This window comes from Melanerpes formicivorus, unplaced genomic scaffold (genome assembly GCF_026170545.1).
Source record: "Melanerpes formicivorus ecotype bairdi unplaced genomic scaffold, bMelFor1.0.p_v2 SCAF_120, whole genome shotgun sequence".
In the NCBI taxonomy this organism is placed as follows: Eukaryota; Metazoa; Chordata; class Aves; order Piciformes; family Picidae; genus Melanerpes; species Melanerpes formicivorus.
This window is the reverse complement of record NW_027142472.1, coordinates 1,303,067-1,321,806: the sequence shown is the minus strand read 5'-3', so window position 1 is coordinate 1,321,806 and position 18,740 is coordinate 1,303,067. Positions and strand designations below refer to the sequence as shown.

The 18,740-nt window shown below is 38.4% G+C and overlaps 1 long non-coding RNA gene across 1 annotated transcript in view; it reads right to left on the bottom strand.

Moving 5' to 3' along the window:
- LOC137456286 (uncharacterized) overlaps positions 1 to 17,990 on the bottom strand; it is a 31,883-nt gene extending 13,893 nt beyond the window's left edge. The window contains exons 1-4 of the long non-coding RNA XR_010991012.1: positions 17,934 to 17,990; positions 16,303 to 16,383; positions 15,503 to 15,580; positions 13,495 to 13,546 (exon numbers count right to left, since the gene is read on the bottom strand). This is a non-coding gene — a long non-coding RNA (uncharacterized lncRNA). The remainder of the gene's footprint in view (positions 1 to 13,494; positions 13,547 to 15,502; positions 15,581 to 16,302; positions 16,384 to 17,933) is intronic.
- Positions 17,991 to 18,740: the final 750 nt, after the last annotated feature.

Sequence of the window (18,740 nt, the reverse complement as noted above, 5' to 3'; positions counted from 1 at the left end):
ATTGAGATCATCAGCACAGATAGAGCCTAGAGCTTTCTGGAGAGTTTTTCTCAACAGTAATGAGGGATTAAGCCTCTAGAGATCCTACCAAATTTACTAAGCTTGGGAGTTGAGTTTATCTCATCTAACATCTCTCAGTGATTGCTGGATTATCAAAGCACTTCAGCTGTCATATATGAACCATGAGTGCAATCTCAGATGAAGAAGAGACACAACAGTTCAGTTCAGCACCTATCTTAAGTTATTTCCATTTGCAAATGACCAAAGCCTGTGGTTGTTACCAAGTTCAAGTTCTCAGCTCCAAATTCTTTGCTTTTATCATGGATCACAATCTTTAACTAATTACAGCCCTGCCCCCAAATATGCTGTCATACAGAATATATCAGACTCAAAAACCAGAAGAGATCACAAGCTACAAACTAGCTTTTAATAACAACCAATACATATTCTCTTAATTGCTATAAACTCTAATTTTTAACAGTTCATATTGCCCCAACAACTACATAAGGTACACACCTTAGCAGTAAGAAACAGATTCAGTCAGAATACCCTTGACTTCAGGAGCACTTCTCAGTATGACTGGAGATCAGTGGGTGGAAAGATGTGTCCTCAGGAGAGTAAGCTTTTAAGTCAGATAGAGATACTGCAGAGGTAATTAACAAATCATGATGAACAACAGGTTCACCTCTCACTTGGAACTGCCAAGATAAAGATGTAAAATGAATATCCATCTTTTGTTTATCATAATTCTTTTCAATGCCATCAGCAAGCAATCTGGGAGGGCAACCTGGGACAATGTATGATGAAAACTATATATTTCAGTAATGACTTTGATTATTTAAAAAGCAGAAGGCACTACAGTCAGTGATTTTACAGTAAGTTATGATATGCTACAGTAATTTACAGTATGAAGTGTGTAGTTAAAAAAGCACTGAATGAAAAGAGACTTATCTTCAGCACATGGCTTGTATCTTTGGGGTTAGTTCAAGGCTCTCAGCGATGCGGATGCTACCCACATCAGTGATTTTCATGAGAGCTGGACTAGAATCTATAGCTCTGATTCATTACAGTACCTTAGCTCATAAGTAGGACGGCACAGTTCAATGACTCCAGTCATTTGGTTAATGTTAAGCACATGCTCAAGTGTTTTGTTGGATTAATGCCTGTAGGTAAAGTGCTCTACATGAGCAGTATTCACCAAATGAAAGCAAGCAAGTAAAATTAATGGTGGGAAGGCAACAGCTGTCAGTTTTATACATGGAAACTATCTGCACACCCATGAAAGCTATTAAGATAAACACATAGGACAAAGAGTAGCCCAGTTTCCATCACAGAGAAAAGGTGGCTAGTGTAATACAGTAAAGGTTTTACAACCAAAGAAAGGGATTTCCTTATCACTGAGGAATTTGAGGCTATACAGCCTTTGCTAAGGGTCTGCCTTCTCTGTGTTAATATATGCTTCCATTTCTTACCATATACAATTATGGATTAAAATAGAACATCTCTACAATTCTGGAACAATCCTATTTCAAATGCAGAGTTTTCTGTTGTTTGAGGGTTTTTTTCAAGCACGTAAATATAAATGCCGCAGTAAAAGCAGCTTTTATCAGTAGATGAAAACATCTACAGAGAATCTTAAACTCGGTCAGTCTATTATATGTTTTAGCTTTAATTTGCATCTGCAACTAATGATTTTGTAAGGAAAACAGTTTATTGGCTGGGCTAGTAATTTCTTTTAAAGGTGACATACAGAGGTGCTTAAAGGTGTTCAGATTTTTATACAACATCTCAAAAGGGAATAAAACATTGGCAAGAGATGTGCAAAATTGCTTTCATCTTTTGTTTCCGTATTTGCCAGCTTGCTGTGCCCTTTGCAGAGATCACTGGACCAAAATGCTATTTCACATGTTAAGATGATTCACAGCAGGGCAGCACTTTCTTATATTATTTTCATCAAAAGCAACTTATATTTCTTTTGCCCATCTGAATATTACCATTAGGCTGCTAATTCACACTTCGGTAAAAGGGTCAGGAGTATTCAATTTTTTGATGACTTGATATTAGCTTGAAAGAGAATTTTTAATAACTCTTGTAATTTGCCACTGTAGTTTCACCACCCAGTGCCTTTGAATTATGTATGTTTTATAAAACAAAACTCCAGAAGAAGTAATATTTGAAGGTGTTACATCTTTCAGATTTAAGAATAGCCTTTATTACTATCATCAAAATGGAGGGTCTCGTATCTCAGTGATAGCAACTTGGTGTACTTGGCGTTCAACACTTACTGCATACAGAAAGTTAAGCAACAATGCTTTTCCCATCAGCATTCAGAAGCGTACACACCCTGCTTATTGTAAGGTTGGAAGGGATCTCAGGTTAAGACTAGATGATTGCCAGAGGTCCCTTTCAACCCCCACCATTGTACGATTCTATGATCCTTCAGCACTGCTTCTCCTCAGAGAAGAAACTGAAATTCCTAACAGGGTTAGCAGTAGCAAGAAACAAGAAGCAGTAGCAAGAAACGAGAAATAACAGTGGTTTTCCAAGAGACTGCAAAGTATTACAGCCAAGTGCTACATGTGACACAAGGATCAGTTTGTAGAATTCAGATACTGTCTCAGGAAGAAACCTATCTGATCAGAGGCTCTTATAAAGTAAGGATCAAATCGTCCCAGTTGCTGAACTGATTGATGATGACAGTTGGCCACCCACAGACCAGCTCAAGCAAACAGAGGAGCATGGTCAATACTTGCTGCATGCTAAGGGCAGTTGCACACAGAAGTGTTGCACGTGCTGACAGTGAGGGTAATGAGAATAAAATACCCTTTTTTCCCCCCTATGTTATTGACATCAGGTCAGATCTTACACCCTTGTAAATTGTCCCAGCTGCACTGGCCATAATGATGGTATGGACAATTTGCAACTACTGCAGATGATATTGCCCATAAATCTGTTCATCTTGAAGAATGTTTATAATCCAAATGGGGGTAATATTATAGTAGGGAATTGACAGGCCTTCTGTTTGTTTCACTCAGGTAATTAATTATGGAAGAGTTGTAAGACAACAGCCCTATCTTCTGCCCTTTTCAATGTTCTTTCACATGTGAAGAGCTTAATGATATAGTTAAATATAACTTCTACTGCATCTAGTGCTCATTTACATTGCTAAGTGAAAGGAAAAATTATCTGCCTAGGGATAGCTAAGGTTTCATAAAGTTTGGGGAGATTCTGCCATGAGTTCTCAGGCAGGACTGAAGGAGAATGAGGATTTAAAAAAAAAACTTTGATGCTTAATCAAAACCACAGGATTAATTCCCAGGCAGATGTCTTACTAGTTGAGACATAATTATAGGAAGACAAACCCAGCCAAATAAATGAAAGAGACTCCTGAGGTACATAAAAGGCATTCCTGTCACCAGAAATGAAAAGGACCTGCTGCTTAAAGCACAGGCAGCAAAAGCTGAAGACTGTGGCATCTCATGCTCTGCCAGCTCCCTCCCACACAGACAATGTCCAAACTGAGGTGTCATGGGTTCTTTCTACATCTGGCCAAGTGTTTTTTCTTCCCCTCTATCTGGGTACTGTAAGGATGAACCCCACAGGAGGAAGAGAAAAGGGGACAGAAGTGCGCTTTTTTTATGCCCTGAAGGGGGAAGCCAGACACAGGAGACACAAGGGGACAAGGTGTGCTCTCTGCCCAGGCTTTTTCCAGCCCTGTGGCCACAGAAACCATGGTCAATCAGAGGATGATGTTGCACATCGCTGACCTAACACAGCTTCCCTGGCAATAGCTCCAGCTCTCAATATCCTGCTCCACAGGCTGTTGTTAGACAGTGTCTGGCCAGCAGGCAAAGCATTGAGGATTTCTTCCCCGCCTTTTTAAATGCTTTTAGATCTGGATCAGCTGAAATGCCTTTTATTTTCCTAACTGCTTTAGTATAAAAGGGCTGCCAAAGTCTCCAGAATAGATGTTCTGTTAGTTTTAAACCTGGTTTTGCTTACATCTTGAAGGGAGATGTTGGGGAGGACATAGTTAAGTGTGCCTGTGTATACATGCCTAACATGATCATTCTTCCTGGTCCCCTCTTGGTTCATTTAAATGACCCCTTCAGCTCCATTCCAGCAGCTCCCTTCTCACAAGCTCTGCTTTTCTTCCCCGATTCACTCGTCAATATCTTCAGATCTTTCTGGCCTTGACCAGCTCCCTGTGCTATTATTCTTCCCTTGCCATTTACTTGCTCCACTACACAGATTAACCTCCTCCCCCTAATCCTAGCACTGGGCCCATGGAGAACTGGGGGCAGGTATTGACTGTTGGATACACGTAATTTCTTTAATCCTACCTTCAGATCTGCACTCACATGACTGAATCCCTTTGCGGCCCTCTCAAGACATTATACCCAATTAAAAAGGTGACAGCAGTATTTGGATTCTCCAGGCAGTTGCTGCAGGTGCCTTGGTTTCTTTCATTAGACTAAACCATTTGGTGCTGAAGTGGGACAAGTCAGCCACGAAAAAATGTACTTGAGCAGCTTGCCACTGTCAATAACATTACAGCTCAAGAGGAAATCATACTGGTGAGGATGACAGTATTCAGAAAGATAAATGCCTTCTGGAAGGAGTGCTAGACAGGAGCTAGAGCTTATACTGATGTGTTAAGGAAGATGCCCAGGCAAATTTTATCTCATTTCTCAAATTGTACGAAGAGCATGAAGTCATATCTGCACTCTGTGCCCTCCATGTATCATACCTGTCCCTCCCTGCTCTTCCTGAGTGAGACACAAGGAACAGAAACCTGTGAGGAGACACCCAGAGCTGCTTCTGGGTGTAAATGCTGAATAAAATGAAGACTCATACCTTGTGTATCCAAAGCCATTAACATCTTACCCTTGATTCCTAGGAATGCAGTTGACCAGGATTAGCATATGTTAAAGACCAGAAATCCTTATGAATGTGTTCCCACCCTGCAGTGTATCAAGACAGCATCACAAAAGCTTTTGTTTGGCAATGACAGGCCCAAAGCAGAAACCGCTGCAAAAAGTAAGAACTCCTTGAAGGCATGGAGCTTATCATACAATACATTATCTGTTTAAGTAAGAGCTTTACTGACTACTTTGGAAGAAGTTAGGAATGTCTATGCTTGCTGGCATGCACTACCAAATTTATTTGCATTTGTGTATTGAGATAACTTGCAGAAGAAAGGTTTACAAGAATTTATACCCAGCAGTATAAATGACCCTGAGATGGTCTTATGGAACCCAAGGCAACTGGAGCCAGAGAGATATTAGTCTATATGATGGAGGTAGTCAATTAAAAAACTATGGTATTTAAGATGCTATATCTGACAAGTACTTGTGATCAAATGACTCTGTAAAAATTTCATCTCAGATTGCTGAAAGCATTCAAAATAAATATTGCTGGACAAGGGTTAATAATGAACTGCATCTTATCTGACATAAACCCTGGGTTTTACCATTACTCTTACTTTACACTAGAACTTTTCCAACCTCTTACTCCCTAAATTTTCCAAATTCCACCTTACTTAAGTGTTGTAATCAAAGATCTGTTTCAAGTCTCCAGTGGTCCCATTCATTACCTCTACTGCATATTACCTCTGTTCCTTTACAGGATGAATTTGGCAGGGGAGAATCTTATTATCCTGTAGACAATCCTATTTCCTGGATACACTCTCTTCAGTACAGTCTTACCAATAACCCTGTTAAGGATCACTTCTCACTCACCTTTGGTCCATTTTGTTAAGTGAATCATATAAAGTCTACAGCTTCCCTCTGGAGAACAATAATGGCTTTACCAGTCAGCAGCTGAAATATTTCACTCAACTGCACTCAAACCTTTGAACCCCATCTTACAATAAGCCATTGTTATAAATACCAATTAAGTAATATATTTTGAGGGAAGGAGTTGGAAACAGGGACAAGTAAAACAGGAATTACCACAAAAGCAAAAGATGAATGGTCAATTTATCTGCAGCAGGAGGCAATGCTCGATGTTCCATTAAGAGACATTAAACTTCTTGGCTAATTATAAGAAGCAGGTGAAGGAGGAAATTTCTTAGTGAGCTCAATGGGACATTGATTAAGCCAAAATCCTAAAATTTCCATCCCCAGTGCAAGTGAAGTATTTCATTTTATGGAAGAAGAGTGACTGTTTCGTTCAGCTGGACTCCACAAAATCTTCCACAGATTAAAGTGGAAGTATTCCCCTTGTTAAAATTTCAAACTGGAAGATCATTTATTTCAACCTTGTCTACCTCTAATATATTTTTTAAAGAGCAGAATACCAGAAGCACTTTTCTGTTACAAGCTATGACATCAAACTCTCCTTCACATGCTGAGAAACATCACGTTGCTTTTTTTTAATCTTTAAAACTTTTTTTTGTCTTAATGTTTGCATTTACCTGCAATCTTGATACTGTATTTTGCTTTGAAAGTATTAAACACCTACAAGAAATACAGTGCCTTTTTACATTTGTCCACTGCACTTGAAAACAGCTCTAGCAGACAGCACTACAGGGGGCTCCAGATATCCCAGTTCTCTAACATTTTACTCTACCACATGGAATTCTCTCTTTTAGGAGCAAGAATGCATCCAGGAAAAAGGAATTCATACTTTCCACCAGGTTTTCACCAAATGGTTTCCCAAAACACTACATTATCATCAATACATTCATGACACATGCAGGAGCAATGTCCATTTTAGGGTTACATTAGGAATCTTTTTTTGCCTCCTAGTCTTCTCTTAAATTATGGATATGAAGAAGTTTAAAACTCAAATGTGAGAGTACAAAAAAAAGGCACACAGGCCTCATCATCCTCTCTTAAATACATGGAGACAAAGCATTATGCACTGCAAAAAGTTGGATTGGGAGTCAAATAGAATAGGAAATTAAGCTGCAGAAAAGCAGGTGAAAGAAGTGGGTACTCAATCCCTTGTTATGCCTTGAAGAAAACTGTTGGAAAATCAAAACCACTAGGCTGCCTAGTCTTACCAGCACAATGCAAATTCTAGCTGCTTAAACTCAGCGAGAAGTAAAGGGCTTCATTCCCATATTAGGTACAGGAAACAGGCTGCACTCTTTAATCATAATAATGTGACACAATCAATACAAAAATAAAAAGGCAGGAGAGCACTGTGTAGCCTCTATCTTGATTTTGATTGAGTTTCTGTGAAGACCAAAACTAGATGACCTCTTTCAAATTAAACAACTCTACTGGGAGTGTTTTGCTCAGTAAACTGTTCCAATAAGCTACTACTTCTGTGTTTTATTGTGTTTATTGTGTTATCAATTCTGGCTGTTACCAGAATTGTTACAAGAACTTCTCCTATTTTTATTTATTTATTTATTTTAATTTATGTGAGGGGTTTTTCACCTTACTGAAGAAGACCCAAACTGGACAGATTGAAGAGACACAACTTGTTTTACTCTGAGTGAGTATGCTGACCATGAATCGATCATATCCAAGTGATCTATTGACTTGGAAGAAATACTAATATTTCTTTTATGGGAAACTTCTAAAGGAGAATGGTTTTGAAGGTTCTGTTTCTGTCCTTATTAGATGAAGACAGCACATACTTCTCTGAGAGATGCACATCAATTTTATCTTTCTCCCCTGGTGATCACAAAGAATTACAATTTACACTACCCACAAACATGTAAATAGAGGAAAGCTTTGCTGCTTGAAAAAGCAAGGATCTACAATTTGACATTTTATTCCAGTTTAACTTGTAAAACTGCTGTACTATGACTTAGCAACACTTGCTTTTAAATGCTCAGTATCTGGGACTCCCCACATTAGAAAATACAGAACAGAGACAGCTGTTAAAAGAGTTACAAAGTGAAACAAGCTGTGAATATGACCTACAGTAATGAGGAAATGTGGGCTTATTTTGGATGTCAGATTGGAACAGAAAAGCCAAGCTAACAGTGAAAGAACCTGGTGCTAGTTATGATGATGAAAGCTATTACTGGTGTCAGTTAGGTGAACATACAGGACACCATGAATGAAGAAATGCATTAGATGTTAATACTAAAACACTGTTAGTTTATTAAGTTAACTCAAATGTTGAAATCCATGCTTTTTTTGGAAAAAAACCTAACCAAACCAACCAAAAACCATAATAGCAGCAATTCTGCTTTCAGGAGAGGAAAGCAGAGTCACCAAAATGACTGCTCTCATTAGGGATATTATTTGTTATAGTAGCTCCATCTAAAATCTCTCCTTACTAAGTACTGACTGATCCATAAAGACACCCGAACCATGTCAGTTCCTCTCTTTTGCTACTAAATTGTTCATTGCAGACCTCATATTCATTACAGGAGACATATTTTTTTATAGAACCTTTCTCTGCTGAGGATGTTACCCTCATTACACAAAACTGTTCTGGTAGCCATGTGGTTTAGTGTTTTTATGATTTACAAATTCTAAGTATTTGCTACCACAAATGTTGCAATTTATTGATTTTCTCTATTTTTTTTTTCAGTTGAATGCTTTTGGCTAATCCTGTCAAGAATCTGATTTAAGTAGCCTATCAAATCTCATTAAAATCCAGTTTATATGCCAATAATGTGTCTATGGATCATATTTGCAATGGTACATTAAGTAAGTGTCTGATTACTTATGTCATATGTGCTGCAGTTAATCTGTTTCTTTTTCATCTACTGCTGTTTTAATTAGTGGGTAGAAGACAAATTTCAAAATATGCCAACTCAGATGCAAAACATATTCCAAATGATACCCAGGGTTTCATGAACTCACCACAGAAACACCAGATAAGGTATTTTAAGGGGAACTTGAAGCAATAGGTGTCGGCCTCACAACGGGGTATTGTGGTTCATGATGGGAAGTAAGAGCTTAACTGAAAGCCAGACTCCTGACTGTCACCACCGGGTCATAAATGGATTCTGCTGAAGACTGAAATACTCCAAGTATAACAGACAGGTCTAGCACTGACACTAGAACATCAGTTCATAGAATCATACAATTATTCAGGTTGGAGAAGTCCCTTGAGATCATCAAGTCCAACCATTATGTCTGCTCTACAATGTTCACCACAACCACATTGCTGAACACAGTATCACAGTATCACTTAGGTTGGAAAGGACCTCGAGGATCATCGAGTCCAACCTATCAACACAGACCCCATGACTAGACCATGGCACCAAGTGCCACGTCCAATCTCCCCTTGAACGCCTCCAGGGTCGATGACTCAACCACCTCCCTGGGCAACCCGTTCCAATGCCGAATGACTCGCTCGGTGAAGAACTTCCTCCTCACCTCGAGTCTGAACCTCCCCTGGCGCAGCTTGAGACTGTGTCCCCTTGTTCTGGTGCTGGTTGCCTGGGAGAAGAGGCCAACCCCCTCCTGGCTACAACCACCTTTCAGGTAGTTGTAGAGGGCAATGAGGTCACCCCTGAGCCTCCTCTTCTCCAGGCTAAACAATCCCAGCTCCCTCAGCCTCTCCTCATAGGGCTTGTGTTCAAGGCCTCTCACCAGCCTCGTTGCCCTTCTCTGGACACGCTCAAGTGTTTCAATGTCCACAACCTTTAAAAACATCCAGGCAAAAACATCAACCACCTCCCTGGGCAGCCTGCTCCAATGCCTGACCATTCTTTCAGTGAAAACATTTTTCCTAATGTCTAGCCTAAACCTACCCTGGTGCAGCTTGAGGCTGTTCCTTCATGTTCTATCACTAATTACCTATGAGAAAAGACCAGCACTTACTTCTCCACATTGTCCTTTCAGGCAGTTGTCAGGATACCTTTCCACTACCTTGTCAGAGACTTGCTACCTTGAAGAAGGTAAGTGAGAACTTACAGCAAGAAGGTTGCAGTAGCAGTTACAGTTAGTACACATCTTTTATCTATCTATATCTATAAATATACTATAGATCTATAGCATATTTATAGTTATTTGTATAGATACAGATTAGATAAATAGATATGTAACTATACGTATAGTTAGCATCACGTGTATGTATACTTATATGATACGTCAAGAAAATATAAGCAGCCAAAGTTAAGAGTTATAAGCACTAGGATACCTTTCTGTCAATCTCTGACCCCAAAGAAGAGATAAATGTCCTTCTCTGTGAGCATGCCTGACAAACCAGGAGGGTCAAGAGTCACCCACGGTTAACAAAAGAGTTATGACACGTTAATAAATAAGGGAGACATGAGCAAGACTGTACTACTTTTTTGTTTCTATAGTCACCTTTCAAATGTCAAGCCTGCTGACTTTTTTAAAACACAAAACTAGCAGCAAGGAGGCAGCAGCTTCATTAATCGAAGCAAAACAGGATTAAGCTCGTAGATATGTAACAAATCTTAGGTGAATTGCATATACGTTGAACAACAGTCTATCTAGTTTGTACCCAACAGATAAAAGGTCTCTTCATATGAAAATTGAGCATTGCAGCTTCCTTCTGAATGAAGAAGAGCAGTTTCATAAGGGTTTTTCAAATCTTTGGGACTCTAGTAAGTTATCATTACACCAGCAATTCAATTAAAGTAACCTTTTGAGATTTAATAACTATTTTCTGTAATGATCATAACTATGAGAGAGGAAGATACAAAGTGTTCAGTTTTATTGCAATATTTTACACTCTGTTTCACTCTGCTGCTCCACTAATTTATAAGCTATATGTTCAAGACTTAAAAAAGAAGTAAACTCAATTATAAGCTACGCAGCACAAGGGATATTCTGGTTTACATTTGTTCTGGTCTAATTCCAAACATAGAAAATGGGGTTTATATTCTCCAACATACTACACTAATCATTTAGGGCCAGAAAATGCTATTCTGTGCAAGGACATAGAGAATAGACTTAAGTCCTTTATTTTAAGTATAGCTCTGTTTGGAAGCAGTTGCAAGATCAGCAGCTCAAGAAGGCAGCGTGCAAAGAGCCCACACATGAAAACCATCTTCAGCAAGCCACTAATGCAGAAGTATGGAGTCTTAAATACAGCCAAAGACAATCTCTGGGCTGGCAGAGCCCTGCCTCATTTTCCAGAGAGAATGAAGTATATATTTACCTATCTATGACTGTCTAAATTCAGTGGACAGTTCATCTAGTCCACAACCAACCATCTTCTGCATGTTTAGGAGGTATTTTTGACTTGCAGCTAGATATTTGGCAGTATAATGACTACACGGTATGGAAAATTAAATGACAGCCTCTGACTATTCTCAGCCTTCTACAAAGCACTGCTACCTGGTACTTGTTGTCCTTTCTGTCTTTGCCATCTTGCTTTACCTCTGTCTCCTTATCCTCAGTATTCCTCTATGGTTTCACACTTCAGCTTTCCCTTTCCATCATTCTTTTGTGCAGTCCCTTCCTCCAGATCTCCCATCAGTACTTCTGATATGTCTGTCCAGATCTCATATTGTGTTAAATGTCCACCCCAACAAAAACAATCCACATATACATCCTCACTGGATATGCAGGGTCTATCCTAGACTCCTGGAAGTAAATGAAGCTGTACCAGGGGACAGATCCCTTTGAGACAGTCTCTGACTTTTGACAAATAACACATAAATAAGCAAGGACTGCTCACTCTCATTTCTTAGAAGTATACAGGAGGTGTGAAATAAATGAACACAGGGTAGGCTCAAACCAAAGAAAATGAGCTTTTTCCTCAGGCAGTGGGTACTACACTGCAGAACTCAACAGGATGACCCTCAAAGACACAAAAATACTAATCCCACCATCCAGAAGATGACAGTTGCATCAAAGATCATAGAAAGGGATGGATATTATCTTCAATCACTAGGAAAAATATATGATCTCCTACCACTAGGAAGTAAGTCTAAATACAATCCATATGATTTCTCTATCATTCCAGAACAACAACAAAAAGCCAAAACCAACAAACCAAAGAACAGCAAGGAAATATGAGGTTTGCAAATCTTGCTGAAGTTGTCTTTTCCCCTAGAAAATTCTTCAGAGAGGCTGGTAAATAGCGAACAGCCCTTCTGAAGGACTTCAAAGGCCTTCCTCTCAAACAGGAGGGACTGGCAATCTCCCAAAAATCAGCTTACTACTATTGTACTGGCTTTCTTTACTTCTGAGCAAGAAAAATCCAGCCTGCAGACTGTATAGAAATCAAAAGGGCACTGAAAACCACAGGGAGTGACCCCAGCTAAATGAAAAACAAAAGCCATTGCATTTTGCCTCCTCAAACCAAGGGCAAGGAAATGTTGCTTTTGTGCTCAAAGTGTTGATTTCTTTCAGAAGTTTCCCAAGTCACTCAGCTGGTGGTGTAAACATATATACAGTCCTCACAGCTTCATTGCCACATCACAAAACCAGACAAAAGAACACAAATTAACAGGAAAGCAAAGTGAACAAAAGCTTCAGTACTAAATCTTGGAGGCATGCTATTTATCTTCATCAAGATTGTCAAATCCAGGTTCTGACGCTCCCACAAAGGTACAGAATGAAACAGTGCTCTGAGTAATGGCAAAGGAAATAAATGTCACCAGGTGTGAGATTTTGGGTCCACACAGCAATTAATGTGAGAATACCAGGGCCTCCGAAGGATGGGATCGTCAGCCTCTTCAGTGTTCTTTAATGATTCATCTAAATAATGTATTTTGTCATTTAATATTTCATTTACTTTTGTGATCAAGTTACATAATGCATACATCAAATTGCACAGCCTGCTGATTCTTCATTGAATTATGTACATATTTTTCTAGTCAAATTGTTATGCATATGATAGATCAATTTGCACATTTTAATAATTGGGATGCATAATTTACTACTTTGTTTTGCATATTTTAGTAGCAAAGAACTGTGTTTTGTTGAGCCATTTCTTCTCTTGGAGTTTCAACTGACTGCATCTTCCAGGATGAGTTAGTGTATACACAATAACTGTTAACATTTCACAAAGCTTTATTTAACAGAATGCATATTTCAGGAGTTGGATGCCTGTACATGATTGCTAAGCGGCATATCTCACCAACTGAACATACTTCAGGCAGTGGAGATTTGCAGTCAGCATGAAGTTTCCCATGCTTTACTGCACAAATGTATGCTCCAGGTGAGGACACATACTTTGCAAAACAGGACTGAGTTGAAAATTTCAGTGCTGCCTCTTAAGTTCACAGGATCACAAAATAGTTCTCATTAGTTTAATTTCATTTTACTGATTAGAAATGGCTTCCTTCATCAATAAACATAAAAAAATCAATCTTAATTTTACTTTTAGTTGTGCTTTTTTTTCTTTTATGCCATATGGATGACCACTTGTCTTTTAAGTTCCAGTGGTGAATGTATTTTTCTCTGAGAGAACATATAATGCACACTAACATGGTAAAAACATGGCAAAACTTCACCTTCTAGTGGTAGACTCCTGGAAATCTGCTCTCTCTCACAGACACCATTCATTGTTATTGAACAAACTAATATCTTTTCCCAGAACATGAAGAACAAAATAAACTGAAGTCTGAATGTCTTAACATCCAATACTCACCAGAAAGACCAATGCCTCTGTTGGCAATCCAGCATCTTCTCAGGACAACTTACTGCAATAGAAAATAAGGCTGAAAAACACTTGGCTTACGAAAACTGATTTCACATAGACCTTCAAATACCAGTATATATCTTAGTTAATATTTAGATCAATACCCAAGAGAAAATAAGCTGAACTTCACGACAGAAGAAATATTCAAAGCTATTATTTTTGAAAGCTTATTCTGTTTCAAATTCAAATTCACTTGTAACTGAGAAACAAAGCCTGGGTCCAAACCCCCATTTTTTCATTATGATTTTAAAGCAGATTTCAAAGGAGCTAATCAACTAGCTGCAGCCACAGTAGTCAGTGGCACTTTCAAATTTCTGAAGAGTTTACACATTTGGCTGAAATTTAGATCCTTACTAAGCACAGTGTCTAAGGGATACTTCCTGAATTTATTATACATGGTGCAAAATTGTGTTTCTTAGCACCAAAACAAATGGGTTAACAGGAAGAAGTATCAATGTGAGCACAGGGAAGTATCAATGGCTGGTTAATTGTGTTTTCCACAGCTCCCTCAAATGGCTGCTTGGAAAAGAAAGATTCATCACTAGGCATGGCAGCTCTTCACTGTGTCAAGCCTCCTTAGTGTATTTTGATCAAATAAATAATTTCAGAGTAAACCACAGATTCCATCCCTCAAGAAATATATGCAAGGTTTGGATGAGAACTTCTGGAGATCAGAGAAAGTTGGATTAGATGATCTCTAAGGTCCCACCACATCCCTTCCAACCTAACCTATCCTATGATTCTATGATCTTGCAGTACCTCAGGTTGTCTTTTCATGTTCTGAATGAAAAGCTCAGAATCCTCTTGACTCTTACCTTAACAGTGGGACCAGACAACACCTAATGAGGACAGCACCTATATCCTTCTTGTGCAAGTAGACTGCCCTTTACAATATCATATATTAAAAAGAAGGCAAATTGAATAACTCAATGGTTCTTCCACATTCCTCAATATTGCATGAGCTCTCTCATGCTCCAAATTGTCCTTGCTCCAGCTAGATCCTTCTTTGTTCAAAATCCCTACAAGTGGCTGCAGCTGGTTTGTGCATTTGGCAGACAACTCAGAGCACAACCCATTGAGTGCATTTTCAGACTGAACTGAGTTTGGCTACAATGATCATACAGGCTCACTCACATTTTGTAATTGCTCATGAAATTTGAACTGGGCTTTGGTAAATTTACACTGATATAAACTGTGTAAATAACTTCACAACACAGCTCTAGTTTACTAAACTCATCCTGCTATCCTTCAGACAAAATTATGGTCTTTTCCTTCTGTACAATAATCCTTGTCCACACCAGTTTTCAAAACTGCTTAGTGTTTAGGAAGATGTTTTCCCCAAAATCCCCACACTAGGGGAATATAAGAAAATAACTTCTCTGATAAGTGCAAAATCACAGCATGTGATTACTCAAACAAAGGTAATGCTTGTTTGGTTGTTGGTTTTTTTTAAAACCAAAGCTATGTATCACAATGCAAAGAAAAAAGGAGCTAAAAATATGTGTCAATGAACAGGGAACAACCAGCAATTCTTTCCAATTTCATAGCATCTAAGACTCAGTCATGTTGCAGTAGTCCAAATGATGCACGGCCTGGGACAAGCGAACAGGAGCCAGCACCCAGCCCCAGTTCAGCTTATGCTTCTGGTGCTTTAACTGTCTGTATTTCCAAAGCTGTTAAACAAATTAGGGTAGTAATTCAAAGTGCTGTTAATCTTCATTAAGTCCAAATAGGGCTAGTGAGTTTCTTGCAGTGTAAACCACTTCTGTCTCTGAGTGCATAGTCCATGTGAAAGTGAACGTGCCACACATGATCTACCAACCTTATCCACTACTCAAGTAAATCTTGAATGCTTGAAGTATAAACATTTATTAATCACTACAGGAAATGCAAGTTTATAGGTAAAACAAACTTTGAGAGACAACTTTCAACAGAATGCCTGGGATTGTGCTCTTACCTTTGATTACCATGGGTTGTCCATTATTAGCTTAGCAAACAGCCATGTCCCAGTAAGGCTCCAGAAGACCCCCCATGCCTAATAGAAATTTAGGGGAAAAGTATAATTAAAAAGTGAACATCTTTATGGTTGTTAATATTCTGATGTCTTCAAAGTCTATGCAATCTTTAAACTGTCAGTTTTCTTTTCACCCCTATTTCTTTTATGCTTTTAACACAAGCTTCAGGTGAAGAAAGCCAACTTCTAGTGCCAGTGTTAAAAGCACTCAGATGAAGACTGGGTAGATGATGTCACAATTCACGTCTTTTTGTGTTATTTTTAATTGGGTGATGCTCATATGATACACGATGCTGGAGTGTCAACCTTTTATTAATTAGGCATATATATCTTCTCTAAAGTATTTGTCTGCACATTGAGAGAGCTATTAAGTTGCTTCAGCAGCCCACCACATAATTACATGTTGAGGGAAGAAAGAAAGAAAATGTTCCATCAAGAATTACGTCCACGCTCTTAAAACACACCCGAAGACAGTAAAGGAGGAGGAGTGCTAGGAAAAGGAGGATGTGAGCCTAACAAGCCTTCCAGAAAGAAGAAATAGGATGAAGATATATTAAATGTAAATGGAATTCCATTTTTAGCATGTGGTCAGTGATGTATGAGCTCAGAGCTGAACTCATACTGCGTGAAAAATAGGAATGGCTGGAAATCAGCTGCGCTACCAAATGGAAAATCTCCACCACTACTGCTCAGCTCAGCAGATTTACATAAGGAAGAAAACATCTCTTCTTTTAGCAACTCACATCTATTTTGCTCAGCCTAGCAGTATGCATCAAGTACTTCAACCTGGATGCCAAAATCACTTGAAACAGAAAATGTGGACCCTGAAACAACAAAAGGAAATGGAAAGACTAAGGTCAAACTAGGTGCCTAACACATTTAAATAAATCAAACCACCATCCAGAAATAAGAGCATGCTCAGAGGTTAAATGTATATTTTAGCATCTCAAATAAACCAGGCTTCAGTTTTTAAAAAGCAGTAAGTATAACATAGCTTGGCTAGAAAATGATAACCTAGACACTGACCTTTAAGTACTCAGCCTGAAAACCTCATGTGTGCGTGTTTATTGTAATCTTTGTTTTAAATGGCCTGGAGTCAGTTCATAACCTTTTTTTTTTGTCACAAATGAAGATTACTTTAAACATTTATTTAAAGGGTATGTATAATTCTTTATAAAAATACACAGTATTAAGCATTCCTTATTACCATTTCTCATTTTACTCTATGAAAGCTAATGATAATACCAGGTTTTCTGCTTTCTTTAAAGGTTACAGAACATAATGTCTAATAAATCCTCCCGGCTGTTTCATACTCGACTATAACTACATTTATCCCTTTTTCAATACTGAACTTGAAAGGTTTAAAACAGGAATCTCTCTGAAAATTCAATTTTCAACTGAATTGCTGTTTTGTTTTTTTGACCCAGTCAAAAACTGACAACTTCTCTTCAGAAGCCAAAGCTGAGACTTGACTTTATCTCCTTCAGAAAATGTCTTTATTTCAGTAACTTGTTTTCCCAGTTGAAGGCAGAGCTCTCAAATTAGGCTAGCTATTCCAGGTCATGGGAATTTTGTCAGCAACATGCTGCATGCTCACTTGTAGCAGACTGGGTGCTTTTCCATTTGAAGTAAATTAATGGAAATGAAGAAGCTATCAAAATACTTCAGTGATTTAGCATACCTGTCTCTGAGCAGCACTCCAATAGGAAGAGCATACTCACTTCTTCACTACTTGAAGTACTCAGTAACTAGGTAGATGCAGAAACCCTACCATTAAGAACAGCTAAAAGGTGCAATGGCAACTAATCTGCACATGAACATGTGAGTCAGAGAGAAAACTTTTGAATTTTCTAGGCCTTTACAGGGCCTAGTTGTCATCTAACACAATTTTAACATTAAGACATCAGTTTGTTGAGAATACTCCAGAGAAAGAAGGTAATATGGACCTCTAGGTGATCTTCTCTATCTCCAGGTAGTACTGCCCTTACCTTTATTGTAAGGATACTTATCATATTCCATATAGCACATACAGAAAACTATGCAAGAGTTCCACAATTGCTATTCCTTGCATTAGCACTAATATGTTTTCATGAATACCAAAAGTATGTCAGTCACTATTTGTGCCTATCTGATTCAGGAAATTCACTTTAGTAAGTGTACTGAATACAAAATATGAAACCTGCTACATAAATATAATAAAACAATGGGGGGAAAGAGTTTGCAGCTGAGCCTTGCAAAGCTGTTACTGCAGAGGAGTGTATCTCTCTGAGTACCTACCGAAGTCTGGTTCCGTTACACTAATTTTACATCATAAGGTACAGCGCAAGCAAAAAAAGCCTTATTGGAGAGCATCTATTTTAAAGGGCTTTGATACCTTTTTAGGCCATCAATTTCTGAACTGCACAGATTCAGAGCCCATTTTTCAGTTATAAATGGTGCCTCCAGTGTCATAAAAATTACTCATGCTGAGTCACCTGAAATAATACAGAGGAACATTACACAACAGAAAAAAAGGGAATACCAGAAGCAATGTTTATATCTGAATTCTTACACTGCTTGACAAAAGAAAATCTTCATTCATGTAAGAATGCAGAAAGTTGAGTATTTACTGCATCTTTCAAATGCTCTGCATCCATTGCTTAATGGAGAGAAAGTGGAAACCAAATTTGATGACAATATGTAAAGACTGAGGAATATACAGGAGGGAGCAAAGGAGTTATGGCTGAAAAATATTTCCCCAAACCAATTTACTTCCTTTTTCTTCATTGTCAATTTGTGAAAACATATGTCTCAAAATAACTTTCACTAGAAAGCTTTCTTTTTTCCAAGATATAACTCAGTATCTAAATAAAAAAGGACCCACACAAACTCAGTGTACTTCAGATAGGCACTTAAGAGTCTTGCACTTGTGTCCAAGTTAGGGAACCCAGCTGCTAGACACTTGGCTAATCTGAAGTAACACTCTTAATGGAATTTTTGAGAGGTCATGACTTTTCCAGATGCAGAATTGTAACATTGGTCTCATGTCTTTTCTTTTTCTTACCAAGTAAAGATGAAAACACCTACCACACCAGTCATTAAGGAGATTCTGAAAAGAGGATAGAAAAAAGGAAGACTGAAAAGACTAGTAGAATTGCTTCCCTAAATTCACCTCTAAATTGAGGGTCCAGTGATAAAATGA